Source organism: Dermacentor albipictus, chromosome 3 (genome assembly GCF_038994185.2).
Source record: "Dermacentor albipictus isolate Rhodes 1998 colony chromosome 3, USDA_Dalb.pri_finalv2, whole genome shotgun sequence".
Classification (NCBI taxonomy): Eukaryota; Metazoa; Arthropoda; class Arachnida; order Ixodida; family Ixodidae; genus Dermacentor; species Dermacentor albipictus.
In genome coordinates this window covers 178,301,826-178,315,576 of record NC_091823.1, presented here as the reverse complement: position 1 = coordinate 178,315,576, position 13,751 = coordinate 178,301,826, and the positions used below count along the sequence as shown (strand labels likewise).

Below are 13,751 nucleotides of genomic sequence, written 5' to 3'. Positions count from 1 at the left end.
CGTTACACCAAGAAGTCCTGCTGTGGGTTCGTCGTGAAGCTATTTGGGGAGAGTAGAACTCACGTGGGAGGGCACCACCAGCAAGTGCTCAGGACATTCACGATATATACCGTGGGGGTATAAAGTTCCACTATGTAATGTAAACATCCATAGCGATTCGAGAGAGGCCTCGGAGCAGAAACGGTTGATGATGAAGCGTAACGCCGGATCAAGCGACTGTTTATCGTCTGTTTACGAAAAAAGTCTGAGATAGAAAGAGCACAGGCATCGGTGTCAGGGTTGGTGTTGTCGGGTGGATCAACCGGATATCGGGAGAGGCAGTCCGCGTCCTGGTGTAAACGGCCAGACTTCTGCACGGCGGAAATCGAGTACTCCCGTAACCGCAAAGCCAAGCGCCCAAGACGGTCTGTAGTATTTTTCAGCGATCAAAGCCAGCAGAATGCATGGTGGTCAGTCGCTACCGTGAATGGACGGCCACATTGCTAGGGCCGAAATTTGGAAATGGCTCAAACAAGAGCAAGGTATTCGTGCTCGGTAAAGCTGAGTAATCGCGCTCCGGGACAGAGATCAGGCGGCTAGCGTACGCTGTGACGTCGTCGCGACCATGCTGGTGCTAGGCAAAGACGGCTCCGATTACGTCTCCACTCGTTTTCGTCCGAACTTCTGTAGGAGTAGAAGGGTCGAAGTGTGCCAACAGAGAAGTCGTTAGAAGGCGGGTAAGCACAAAAAATTCATGAGCTTCTCTACAGCCCCATAAGGGAGGCGTATCTTTCTTGAGAAGTTCAGTGAGTGGACGGGGAACGTCAGCGAAATTTCGGACAAAGCAATGGAAGTAGGAAAGTAAGCCAATCAAGAAGTGAACATCTCTTTTAGTGGAAGGTATGCGGGAAGGGTTCACGGTGCGTATTTTTTCAGGGTCTGGACAGATTCCCGCACCTTTAACAAGGTGATCGAGCACTGTTTTTTGGCGCCGACCAAAGTGGGACTTGGCTGTGTTGAGTGGAAGATCGGTGCGGCGGAACACTTGGAGAATCGCCGAATGACCGACGAATATGGCTGGAAACTGTCGTTTAAAAACAATAACGTCATCCAGGTATCATAAGCAGGTCAACCATACGATGCCTCGAAGGAACGAATCCATCATGCGCTCAAATGTGGCGGGTGCATTGCATAGACCGAAGAGCATAACCTTAAATTGGTATAGCTCATCAGGTGTTACAAATGTGGCATTCTCGCGGTCCATACGATTTACGGCAACCTGCCAATAGCCACACCGCGCATCGATGGACGAAAAATAACTCGTTCTGTGGAGGCAGTCGAGGGCGTCATCTATGCGAGGGAGTGGATATACGTCCTTCTTAGTGAACTTGTTCAGGTGCCTGTAATCGACACAGAAACGCCAGGTATCGTCTTTTTTCTTGACGAGCACAACTGGAGATGCTCATGGGCTTTGCGAAGGTTCTGTAATGTCTTTTTCTGCCATCTTGTCGACTTCCTTCTGTATAATCACCCGTTCAGCAGCAGAAACGCGATACGGACGACGATGAATAGCGTTTGTGTCACCGGTGTGAATTCGATGCATGACAACCGTTCTCTGGCCAAGCAGGCGGTTGTCGAAGTCAAAAACATCCCGATACGGCGCCAACAAATGGCAAAGTTCATCAGTGCGTGCAGGTGAAGGTCAGCGGCTACTAATTTGTCGAGTTCACTGGTGGGCTAGCTGATGGATCCTGCGACGCACGTAGGACGTAAATGGGCTTCAGATGTTAACCTGATGATCTGGCAGTCGTTTAAGGCCCGTTTATAGTCCGACGTTATCGGCGCGCGGGCGAGCATCGTTCGCGGTCACTCACGCTACGTCGGTTGCGCTGCGCCAGCCGAGATGCCATCCCCTCTATACTTCAACGCGCGCGCCGTAGGCTGCTATCTTCGGAGCATGCGCAGAAGGTTTACCTAGTCGCGCGCCGTCCGCAAAAGCCGTCTGCGGAGTCGTCTGCGTCTGTAGTGGGTCGACGCAGTCGGCGGCGCCGGCGTGCGAATGGAGCAGGAGCCAAATCTGCGCCGGGCCCGTCGGGGCGCGCTGGCAGCCGCCGGTTACGTCGGCGCTGCAGTGCGTCGGACTGTAGAAGGAGTTGTTTTCGCCAACGTAACGTAGCGTGAGCGAGCGCGCGCGCGCGCGCGCGTTACGTCGGACTATAAACGCCCCTTTAGGGATGACAAGTTGCAAGCGCAATTCCGCAAGGTAGAACATGACCGGATAGGCCGAAGTTGAGCAGATGCAGATAAGCTTCGTTCTTGATAATTTCGGCAACCGTGTGTGATAGGGCCTCATTGTGTGCCAAGACAACGTCAATAATAGGGGATGCAATGTAATCCACGTCATCGACAGAAGGAGAGGGCGTCGAAAAACAAAATGGTGTGCAGAGACGATAATCGCACGAACTCTAAAGAACACAATCGCGTAAGGGTAGTAGCAGGAGTCGGGACAGAAGCGAGTTCAAGTTGAAGGACACCTGTGCCACAGTCGACAAAAGCTGAATTTATGTACAAGATGTCAATGCACAAGATCACTTCATATGGGCACTGCTCAAACACAAGAAAGAGTGCACTTGTCCGAGGGCCAGAGATAATGACGCGGGCAGTGCATATTCCTACAACGATAGGCGTGCTTCCATCGGCGGCTCGTAATGTACATCGCACGGCAGGTGACAGGACTTTCTTTCGTTTATCACGAAGACTGGCGCTCATGACTGAGGCTTGTGCACCGGTGTCGGTAATGGCCGTAACGGTCATGCCACTGACTCGAACTTCGAGCAAATTAGAGCGGGTCGGGACAATTCGACGAGTGTTTCGAGGCCGCGTCAGGAATGCAAGGGCATCTCCGGACGCTGCACTCGTTAGTTTTCCTATGCGTGGCGTCCAGAGTTGGCAGGCGAAGGGAATCGGTGGCGTTGCGATGAGCGAGACCACTGGTCGCGTTGGAATAGTGACCTGCGATACACATTGGCTCAAGTGTTGACATCGGGCGCATCACTCGGTAGAGAGCGCGACGTTGTTGCACGGGAGTTGCCTTCAGGACGAGTATTCCGGGTGCGTCAGCCAGTTGGCGACGTCGCTTGGTTCCACCAGTGACACGCACTATGCCCAACACGAGAGCACGCGAAACACATTGGGCGATCATGCGGTATACTCCCCCTGGCAGGGTTGCTGTTTCGCGAGTAAAAGGGCCGGTTTCCCAGTGTGACTCGTGGAATGTGGTCAGTGTTTTTAGCGCACACGGTAGAGTCCCAAATTAGCGATCTTCTGGCGAACCACGGCTTGAATCAAGGAAACCATAGGTTCGTTTGCAGTCGAGACATGGTGCAGAAAAGGGACTGGTGGCATTTCTTCTATAAAGCCGGTGATTGTAAAGTCGGTATTTGTTCTTCGCATGATGACGATGTGGCAGTATTTGGGAGCCTTGTGGATTGCTACGCGATACGCCGGGATTTTGCCTGTTTGAATCGCCGACAGTGTTTGACAATAGCATAAACAATAGCACAGTTCCTTAATACCAAGAGGTTCAATGCGTCATCGGCGACAATACCTTTGAGAATGTGCCTCATGTTGTGTGCTTCAGACATGTTACTGTCAAGTTTGCGGTAAAGCGCTAAAATATCCTGAATATGTACGAAATGTGTGATTAAGTCGCTGGCTGCGCGCGAGAACCAAGTTATTTTTAGCGGCTGGCTGACAACCCAAGGGCTTGGCGAACAAGTCGTTCAGTTTTACTCTTCATAGGTCCCAGCTGGTCAGAATGTTGTCGTGCGACTAGTACCAGAAACGCGTTATCCCTTTCAGATAAAATATCACTTTCGCCAACATAAGCGAACCGTCCCACATGTTCGGTTTGCTGACACGTTCATACCGTGAGATCAATTTTAGACGACTACGTCTTCTGTGCCAAAAGTTGCATGGGTCTTTACAAAGCGACAAGACGACAGAAGACGGTAATTCCTCCTGGGTGGTAGGTTCCGGCGTGATTTGTGCTTCATTAGCCATCGCAGAGGGAACTACGCGCCGACCCCTTCACAGTGCCGTGTTCGAGCGAGGGGGGGATAAACAGGCAACGTAACCAGCGCTTCCACGAAAACGTGTCGCACGAAGAACGCTTATCTACAGATACGTACAAATAGTGCGAATAGCGTAGACATCACAGCAGCCAAGATGGCGACAAGCGGCTTTTTCATCGCTGGCGACCTACTGTCGCAATTTCCGTCTTCAGTCTCGCGCTAATATAGTGCAGCTGACAGCACTTCCAGCTGCGGCCCAAAAGAAGCAACCGCTTTCATGATATTATAACATTCCTTGTATCCACGCAAAAAATCACCACGTCATGCACATAAACCAGAACTCTAGTATCAATGTCGAAATAGGTAAACGCACGAAAAATGTGGGTTTTCATTACTTTCAAACAAACCGGCTCTTATTACAAGACTAACAAAACAGGCGACAAACAACACCGTTCCTTTACTGATGGCTCCATTTTAGGCTGGCGCCTAACTCCCTAATAATTATTAACTTTGAGGCGCAACCTTTATACATCATTCTTACTTCCTCTTAAAGCTTATCACTCTACTGGCGTCAACAAGTTCCGAAAAGCCACAGTATTACGTCTTGGACGATCCGATCAAAAGCTTCTTCAAGGTGAATCTTAATCCTTGTCCGCTTGTCACGACATTGCCACATGCTGTTTGCAATGTGTATATTCAAAAAGATTGACCTACCTCTGATACCACAGGTCTGATGGGAACCTAGAAGCTCACTGATCGCACTTTTCAATCGTCGCACCGGTACATCAGTGTAAACTTTAGAGTCTATATTTGTCAAGCTTACGGGTCTCTTGGCTTCAATCGAAAAAATAACGCACTGGGTATTTCGCGTTAAGAATTGAAGTAACTTCCGATGTCGGAAAAGAAGAAGGCGCTTGCTTGTATTCGTACGTCTTATTTATCACGCCGTGTAATGCTGCAAGTATTCCACTCTTAAAGCTTTTGTAGAGAGCCTATGCAAGAGAATTGCGCTCCGGTGACTTGCCGGGACAAAGATCGGTTACTGCATCCTAAAAAAAATTACGCATTTTCACGTACTCAAACCACGACCTGATTATGAGGCACGTCGTAGCCCCATGGAAGACTGCAAGATTACTTTTGACCACCTGGGGTTCTTTAACGTGCGCCTCAATCTAAATACAAAGGTGCTCTCGCATTCTGCACCTATCGAAATGTGGCCGCCGTGGCCGGGATTTCATCCCGCGACCTCTTGCTTAGCAGCGCAACACCATAGGCACTAAGCAACGATGGCGTGTGTTTATCGCACACTAAATTTCCGAAAGCCTTATTGGTCGGTAGAGCGCTTCACAGACCTCGTCTGATACTGTTCATATTGAGTTTTGTTGAGTTTTGTTATTATTGTTGTTATTGCTGAGTTTTGAAATGTTCAGTATCACATGATTTTTCCCATGAAACGTTGTTTATAAAACAAAAATACGTGCTCCATCATTCAAACATCGTTAGCGACCTACGCTAAGCACATTATTTCTGTTATTTCTTTGGAAACCACACGCTTTTTCTCATCACACATTGCCGACTTAGCTGGCTTCTGTCTGTCTGTCTGCAGCGGCGGCAGCTGTGAATCGCGCCCCCGTGTCACCCACGGGCTGCCTACCGCAACCTCCCGGTTAGCGAGGCAGTCGCGCTACGCATCGCTCCGTTTTCAATGTGCCGCAGGAGATAGATTATCTGCCTCAGTTACGCTACTCGCAGCGTTCTCTTCCTAATATAAACCGTGCACCTATATAATCATAATACAATATATTGACACGCGAAAGAAAACGCCTCTAGAGCTGCGCTCAAATTTCGCATTAGGGGGTATCGTAATGGTTGAACTTTTTTGGTTTTGGTTATTTTAGTTGACAAATGTACCTTTGCATTCCTGCATTCAGTACTATGACTCCCTAAATGGGAACTATCATAGCTGTTCCGACTTAACATACGAATTCAGATTTTCACCCTTTGACTCCTCCCTCCACACAAACACAAGCGCGCATACATGGTGGTGTGTATTTAACGTATGCCGCCAGGAACTTCTCCTGCTGAACCACGTCGTTGTACGAATGCATGTTTGCCACTTTTACGGACATGGTAATGCACGTAATGATCAGAGTAGGGATTTCTGGAACATGCCACAGTTTCTCAAAACGAGCAGATGTGAGTGCAAGCTACGTACATTCTTCTACCAAGCAACTCGCGTTGGGTATGAAGTGACGTTGTTCTGCCGAAGTTCCCAGAATTTATATCGGCTATTCCGGAAAGTGATAGGCTGTCTGTATTGTTTCCAATAATTAAACATAGGTGCTTACATTCTTCAGCCATTCACTGCATGTAATATTTTAGCCTTGTCTGTGAACCCGAGTGGTACCCACGGTATCCAAAACACATGTGCTGTAAATTAGCTTTGATTTCTTCAATATCGCAAGAACAGTGAAAGTACCAGGATAAAGTCTTGTCATCCAGTGTCATGCGGCCCTCACCACTATGGTTCATGACGTGTATGCGTCCGATTTCCCAATTTTAAAAGTAAAAGATTGACCTCATCGCAACAGAATAGTTCTATTTTCATTCCAGGTTTTAAGTTGCGAGGTGCCAGAGATTTGCCCTAAATCTATCCTACTATTGCATCTTAGCAGGCAGTAGTTCGTACCTTGTGTGTACTGCTTGGTATTCTGTACCGAGTTCTACTATACCAGGATGTGAAGTGATTCAAGAGGTATAGATAGGCCTGACCATCAGTCTGCATATGTTGATCCTGTGCAAGAACCAAAAGTAGTTTTTTTTTTATCCCTGTCACATTTCATAGCTCTTTCCCTGTGACATATGCGCTTGACATTTGCAGACACATTCCGGTGGCTTTGAGAACCGCCTAGGATAAACATTTATGTTGCAGCGGAGCCCTTGTTTACCTGCAAATTTTATGAATATCTTAAAGGAGCTAACACACTGTTTGAGCAAACAGCGCTTGAGATGTCCTTCACAATTTATTCAATGGTACAGGATAAAGTGGCATGTTTATGTTTTGGCGGGCACAGCAATGTAAACATATTGATGTCAATCGACAGAAAAAGAACGTATCGTACTGATAGATGCACTGTCTTGGAACGTGACCCGATTTTCTGGCCTTTTATGTCCACATATTGTCTACACTTCACTAATTTGCTGGTCCGGCTTTTTCCAACTCTAATAAGGACGTATAGCATTATCGCATACCATCACGAAGTAATTGCTACCATAAAGATTTCATTGCTGCTGTTCAGAAACAGGCACATTTTCGCGTACATTTCAGTCGTTGTGATCGTTGCTTTCCTTTTTTTTTCATTGCAGGCAAAAGGAGCTCTCTCCGTGTGTTGTCTGCTAAAGCTGTTTTTCTACTGCCCATAGCTGTGCTTGCGGTAAGTAATTTATTTTATTTTTCTACCACTGCTTGTCAACACTCCAGTGTATATCTGAAAATATTGCTTATGCGAGTACAGGTTCACCGGGGATGCTTGGAAAAGTAATTTTTTTATATACTGCTTTATTCTCAGAAAAAGAAATGAATAGTAACTCCTCAAGCAGTGAAAAAAAAAAACATGCTTCATAGTCCCGCTATAATGAGCGCGTGATCTTGAATTATGAAAGCGCGAAAACAGGACATGGACAGAATGGGATGCTGTCTCTTCTGTTCTAACTACAATCCCAAATTTTGATGTTAAAATGCTCTGAAATCTTGTGGTGGGCGTGCTATGCGCGTGCAAACAGATGCCAACGGAGACAGAATAAGTGCTTCTGTTTACATCTGTCCTTGTTTGCAGTTCAACATTATACTGAGACATCATTTTTAGGATTTACGCAATTTTTTAAAATTTCCTCTTGCAGATTACCTAATTCCAGTCTTTTAGATGAAATATTCAGAGGCGCAGGTTACTTGCGAATGAAATGAAAACACGTATTCAAATAATTAACAGCATGGTGGTGGTGGTGGTTGTGGTTAGTTGTAGCTACAGGCGGGTTTAGCCTGGCGATCATGGCCGGCAATTGCGCCGCCCGAGCGTCTCTTACAATACCGACGAAGGGTTTCACCATATGTCTATCAAACCAGTCTCTCTTAAGAATTCAATAAGGAGACATGAGGTTTCTTGGCCGGCTATAACTGATCCCTGGGGAAAATAAGGTGGCGCAGGCACACATGCGGCAGGTCCTTTTTTTGCGGATTCTTAAGCAGAGAAATAGAACAACTACGGAGAGAACAGACCCAGCAATCGCAAACACCCCTACCGCGGCCTTCATCCCCACCCCCACCACCATCACCAACAGAGTCATCAACAACAAGTCAACAAGTCAACAGACCAGAGCCATCCACACTGTCGAACCAAGCGGTGATAACCCAGAACGACCTCAAGACACTTGAAGACCGCATCAACGCCAACGTGACCATCATGATGGAAACCACACTGTCCACAGTAACGCAGGTTATGCAAAACACGGTAACACAGATGATACAGACTGGCTTGCAATCTCTCAAGAACGAAATAGAGAACCAGACTCAGGCTCTACAGACCAAAATGACACAATCCGGAGAAAGTTTCAGTCAACGCATTCACATGCTAGAAGAAAGAGATAATGCTCGCAAGAAACCTAAGTACCCTGCGCGAGAAGCCAAGATGATGCAGACCCTAAGCGAACAAGATGGCGAGGCAATCTAAAGAGGAAGATGACTACAAGCAACACCCACGGCTCAAAATTTGGCAATGGAACTGTCATTCTATTCGAAGTAAGAGAAGCAACCTTGTACAATTCTGCAAGCAGTTTGACCCAGACATTATAGCCTTACAAGAAACCGAAGCAGAAGACTTCAAGGTCAGTGGTTACCTCACTCACGTCACTGACGGTAAAACGAGGACAGCAATCCTGACCAAGAAAGCCATCAACGCTCAACGACACGACATCCAACACCGCATCGAGCACACCCTCGTCGAAATCGTACCCGAGAAAAAACAGCAGCAAAGGCTCTTTGTGTTAAACGTGTACAGCCCACCAAAGGACCACCTAAAGGATCTAGACAAGCTTATGAGAGAGGTGAATAAGCTGAGCAAGGGTAACGGGCTGATAGTCGTTGGAGATTTTAATGCTCCCCATGTGGCCTGGGGTTATGCGGCCTCAAAGAAAAAAGGGGAAGACGTGCATAACGTAGCCCAACAACACCTCCTCACGCTACTCAACGACCCACAAACACCCACGCGCATCGGCAACAGTGCATCTAGAAACATCAGCCCCGACCTCACATTCGTACACGGACTCAAACAGTATGAGTGGAGCTGCATGGACGAGAATCTTGGTAGCGACCATTTTATAGTGCAAACGATCATTCCGCACCACAAAGCAACGATGAAGATAGGAAAAGCCAAGATCACGGACTGGCAGGCCTTTCGCAAAGATGAGAGTGCCATTAATGCGACGATAGACGACATAACAATATGGATCAGAGGAGTCGTGGAAAGAGCCGAGAAGCATACGAGGACAATCCAGCTGTCGCAAATCACCCCCGTGGTCGACCCGCACTTACTCCACCTGTGGGAGGCGCGGAGGGGTCTCGCCAAACGCTGGCAGCGTACCAAGTGCAACCGGAAACTCAAAATTCGAATCTCTAAGCTGATCAAGGAAACGCAAGAGTACTCTGAACAACTTGAAAGAAAGAACTGGCGCGAAACATGCAACAAGCTTCAAGGTACCTTAAGCAGCAAGCGCACTTGGGCGGTGCTCAAGACTCTCCTATCAAAGAAGGAGAACAAGAACGCCACAAAACAGAAAATGCAGCGACTCATACACAACCACCCGGGGAAAGAGGAAGACATTATCAGAGAAGTGAAGGAGAAGTTCCTCGGTACTGAGCGAAACATAACTGTAGATTCGCACTTCGACGAGTATTGAGGCAAGCCAAATATGGAACTGGATCGGCCCTTCACAGAAGCAGAAATCGAGAGGGCCTTGAGCAAGCTCACCCGCAACACGGCGCCGGGGTACGACAGAATAAACAACAAGACACTCCGGAACCTTGACGGACCCTCTGTAGACGCGCTCTTAAAATACATCAACGAGTGCTGGCAACAAGGTAAAGTACCACCGGAATGGAAACATGCCGAGGTAACCATGATACCTAAACCCAACAAGCCCATCAGCGTGCAGATCCTTCGACCTATATCCCTAACCTCGTGTGCTGGAAAACTCTACGAGCACATGGTGCACAACCGCATGATCGACTATCTCGAAGACAACGAACACGTCCCAAGCACTATGTTCGGATTTCGAGCTCACCTGTCCGCGCAAGACGTGTTGCTGCAAATCAAGGAAAAAGTCATCGACAAGCTGGACACGCACAGCAAAAGAGCCATCCTCGCACTTGACGTGAAAGGGGCTTTCGACAACGTATCACACGAAGTCATACTGCAGCACTTCAACGTATATAACTGTGGTGAAAAAGTATATAATTACATCAAAGCTTTTCTGAAAGAACGTACAGCCACAGTGGGGATAGGCAACTTACGCTCTGAGAAATTCGACATACCGCGAAAGGGAACGCCACAAGGCTCCGTCATTTCGCCGATGCTATTCAATCTGGCGATGACCACTCTACCCAAGAAACTGAAGCAAATAGAAGGGATTGGTCACGCAATATATGCTGACGACCTCACCATCTGGACTACGGGAGGGTCGACAGCTCAACAGCAAGACGCTCTGCAAGAAGCGGTTGACACTACGTAAAAGTACCTGCAAGCATGTGGACTGGCGTGCGCACCTGAAAAATCGGAGCTCTTGGTGCTAAGGAAGCGCACAAGAGGCTGACAACCGCAGCAGATACCAGACCCGGTAGTAAAGGTGGGAGGCATCATGATTCCGCAGGTTACGACGCTCCGCATCCTCGGACTCCTGATTCAAAAGGACGGGGCCGGGGGAGCAGAGTTGGAAAAAATTCAAAGAACAGTGCAACAAATAACCCACCTTATCAAAAGAGTGACGAGCAAAAGCCATGGACTCAAGGAAGAAGACTGCACGAAAATGATACAAGCGCTGCTCACGAGCATCGTCACGTACGGGACCCCATACGTTGACATGAAGAACAGTCAACGAGACAAAGTAAACGCCCTCATCAGAAAATCATACAAAATTGCCTTGGGTCTGTCCCCCTCCACGTCCACAGCGAAATTACTCAAAATGGGAGTCCACAGCACGTGGGAAGAGCTCGTGGAGGCGCACAACGTCAACCAACTGGAGCGACTAAAGCTGACAAGGACGGGAAGAGCCCTGCTGCAAGATCTGGGCTACCAAGTCGAGGATGAAAGGCACCTACCTCAGCGTATCCCACACGAGATCAGAGACAAGCTACACATAAGTACCATTCCCAGAAACATGCATCCCGAGTACGACAAGGAAAGGAGACAGGCGAGAACACAGGCGCTCAAGCGCATACTCGAACGCACCAACAGCAAAGAAGAAAACGTTAGATATACAGATGCAGCTGCGTACAGTACCAACGACCGATTCGCAATCAGCGTGGTCGACGAGAAGGGCGAACAACTTACAGCCACATCCATACGTGCCAAGGACGCGAGCACAGCGGAAGAGGTGGGCATAGCCCTGGCCATCGCAACGTGCAAGAAGGCCATGGTTACCGTGGTGACGGACTCGCAAGAAGCATGCCGAAGGTATATGAACGGAAGGATTGGAAAGGCAGCGCTTCAGGTCTTGAACACCACCAAGATAGAAGCAGCACAAATCCTCTGGACACCGGGGCACGAGTCTCTCACGGGGAACCAGGCGGCGCACGCCGCGGCTCGAGATCATGCACGCCGAGCCATCTCCGACGCGCAGAGAACGCGTACCGACGACTGTGAAGAGGATGAAGAACGCATATCCAAGAAGTACTCGGATATCTTGGCGCACTACAGGAAGCAGAGGCGTCGCTACCCGCCCGCGCATAAGACGATGAGTAGGGACCAAGCGGTAACCTGGAGAAGACTACAGGCTGGAACGTACCCACACGGAACACTGCTGCACGCCATGTACCCGGGCATCTACGGGCGAGACTGCAAGTTCTGCCCGCCGGACACGCCCAACACCTTGCGCCATATGGTGCTTGGATGCAAGAATAATCGAGAAGTACAACCATCATCATCGCCATCAGGCGATAACATGCAGAAAGAGGCGGACTCGGAAGAAGAATTGGAAGACCAGTGGGAGGCTCTGCTGGTGACGCAAGACCCTGACAGCCAGCTGCGGTTGGTGAACAGGGCTCGGGCGGCGGCAGCGAGCCATGGCTACCTGGACTGAGGAGGCCACCCACCTTTGGGCTCAAGAAGCCTGGTCTGAAAATAAAGTTTATTTCTCTCTCTCTTAAGCAGAGCGTCTCTTTCATCTTGGAATAAATGGCAGGACCACAAGAAGTGCTCAATGTCTCCTGCCTCGTTGTATGCCGCACAGTTCATAGAAATTATTCGCCCCGTCTTAAATAACCAGGCCGGTGTACTAGCAGGTCCTGTCCTTATTCGATATAGAAGTGAGGCTTCCCCTCGGCGAAATCTCTCGCAGGGCATACGCAGGGCATATGCGCTGGAATCCAAAGCGACCCAAAGTGATTTCCAATGTCAGATTTTTTCACCTCATTACTTTTCGGACCCTTGATTTTGGGAGGATGATAGAGCGCTGCGTATGCAAGCGCATCAGCTTTCTCGTTGCCAGAAATACCAATGTGGGAGGGATTCCACTGAAACTTTACTGTAAAGCCTTTGTTGCTGAGTTCTTTTACGATGGCTAGTGATTCGCGTGGGAACTTGAGGGATGGCAGACCAGGTATAGTTGTTGTAACGCGGCCTTTGAGTCCGTAAGGACAACCACATTCTGCGGAGGCAAAGTGTTTAGTTTGCGCAGAGCAGAAGCTATTGCTACGCCTTCCACAACTGTCGACGAGGCTATACAGTCCAGACGGCCAGACCACGTATCCACGAGGGATATAGAATGCAGCTGCGCAGCGGTCTTTGTCTGCTTTGACACAGTTATTTGTGTGTACTTGTAGGTGATTCGGGTAAGTCGTGTTCAAATGTTCTAGGACTAGTGACTTGGCTTCTGCAGTTGGAATGCAGCTCTTTGACTGCAATCGTGGTGCACCTAAGTTGCATGTGATGTTCTATAATATCCAGGGTGGTTCTATTTTTTCCCTCTGTCTCTAGCAGCGCAATCCTACGACGCGAAGCTTGTTCAGTGCTGCATAAAAATGTGAGCGCGGCCTATTACCTATACGTCGTAACAGGGCTTTGCTGGGCTTAGAGTCACTGAATTGTAGTAGCTGGATCATGAGAGCCTGGGAAGCCTGAAGTCGCAGATGGCGTGACTCAGCTTCGTAGAGCACTTTCTTGTTTCATGCTGACTGAGGGGCTCCAATGCCAAGTCGAATACCTTTTTTGTGGATGGCTTCTAAATGTTCGTATTGGCTATCTGAGGGTGACATCAGCGGTAGCTGATACAGGATCCAACTGGTAACCAACCCTGTATGTAGCCGTATCAGCGACGTCGGGTGGTGGCCACAGCGTAGGCCAGCGACTCGCTTGAGCAAATGTAGCGTGGGTGACGATGACGCCACAACGTGGTCAACACCACAGCGCCCGAGTAGCCTGTGGTCTAAGG

The 13,751-nt window shown here is 48.7% G+C and overlaps 1 protein-coding gene across 2 annotated transcripts in view; it reads left to right on the top strand.

Annotated features, from left to right (window-relative positions):
* LOC135917192 (FMRFamide receptor-like) overlaps nucleotides 1-13,751 on the top strand; it is a 982,442-nt gene that overhangs the window by 681,228 nt on the left and 287,463 nt on the right. For both annotated transcript variants that reach the window (XM_070536295.1, XM_070536294.1), the window contains one exon: nucleotides 7,419-7,486. The gene's annotated coding sequence lies outside the window, so the exon portion shown is untranslated. The remainder of the gene's footprint in view (nucleotides 1-7,418; nucleotides 7,487-13,751) is intronic.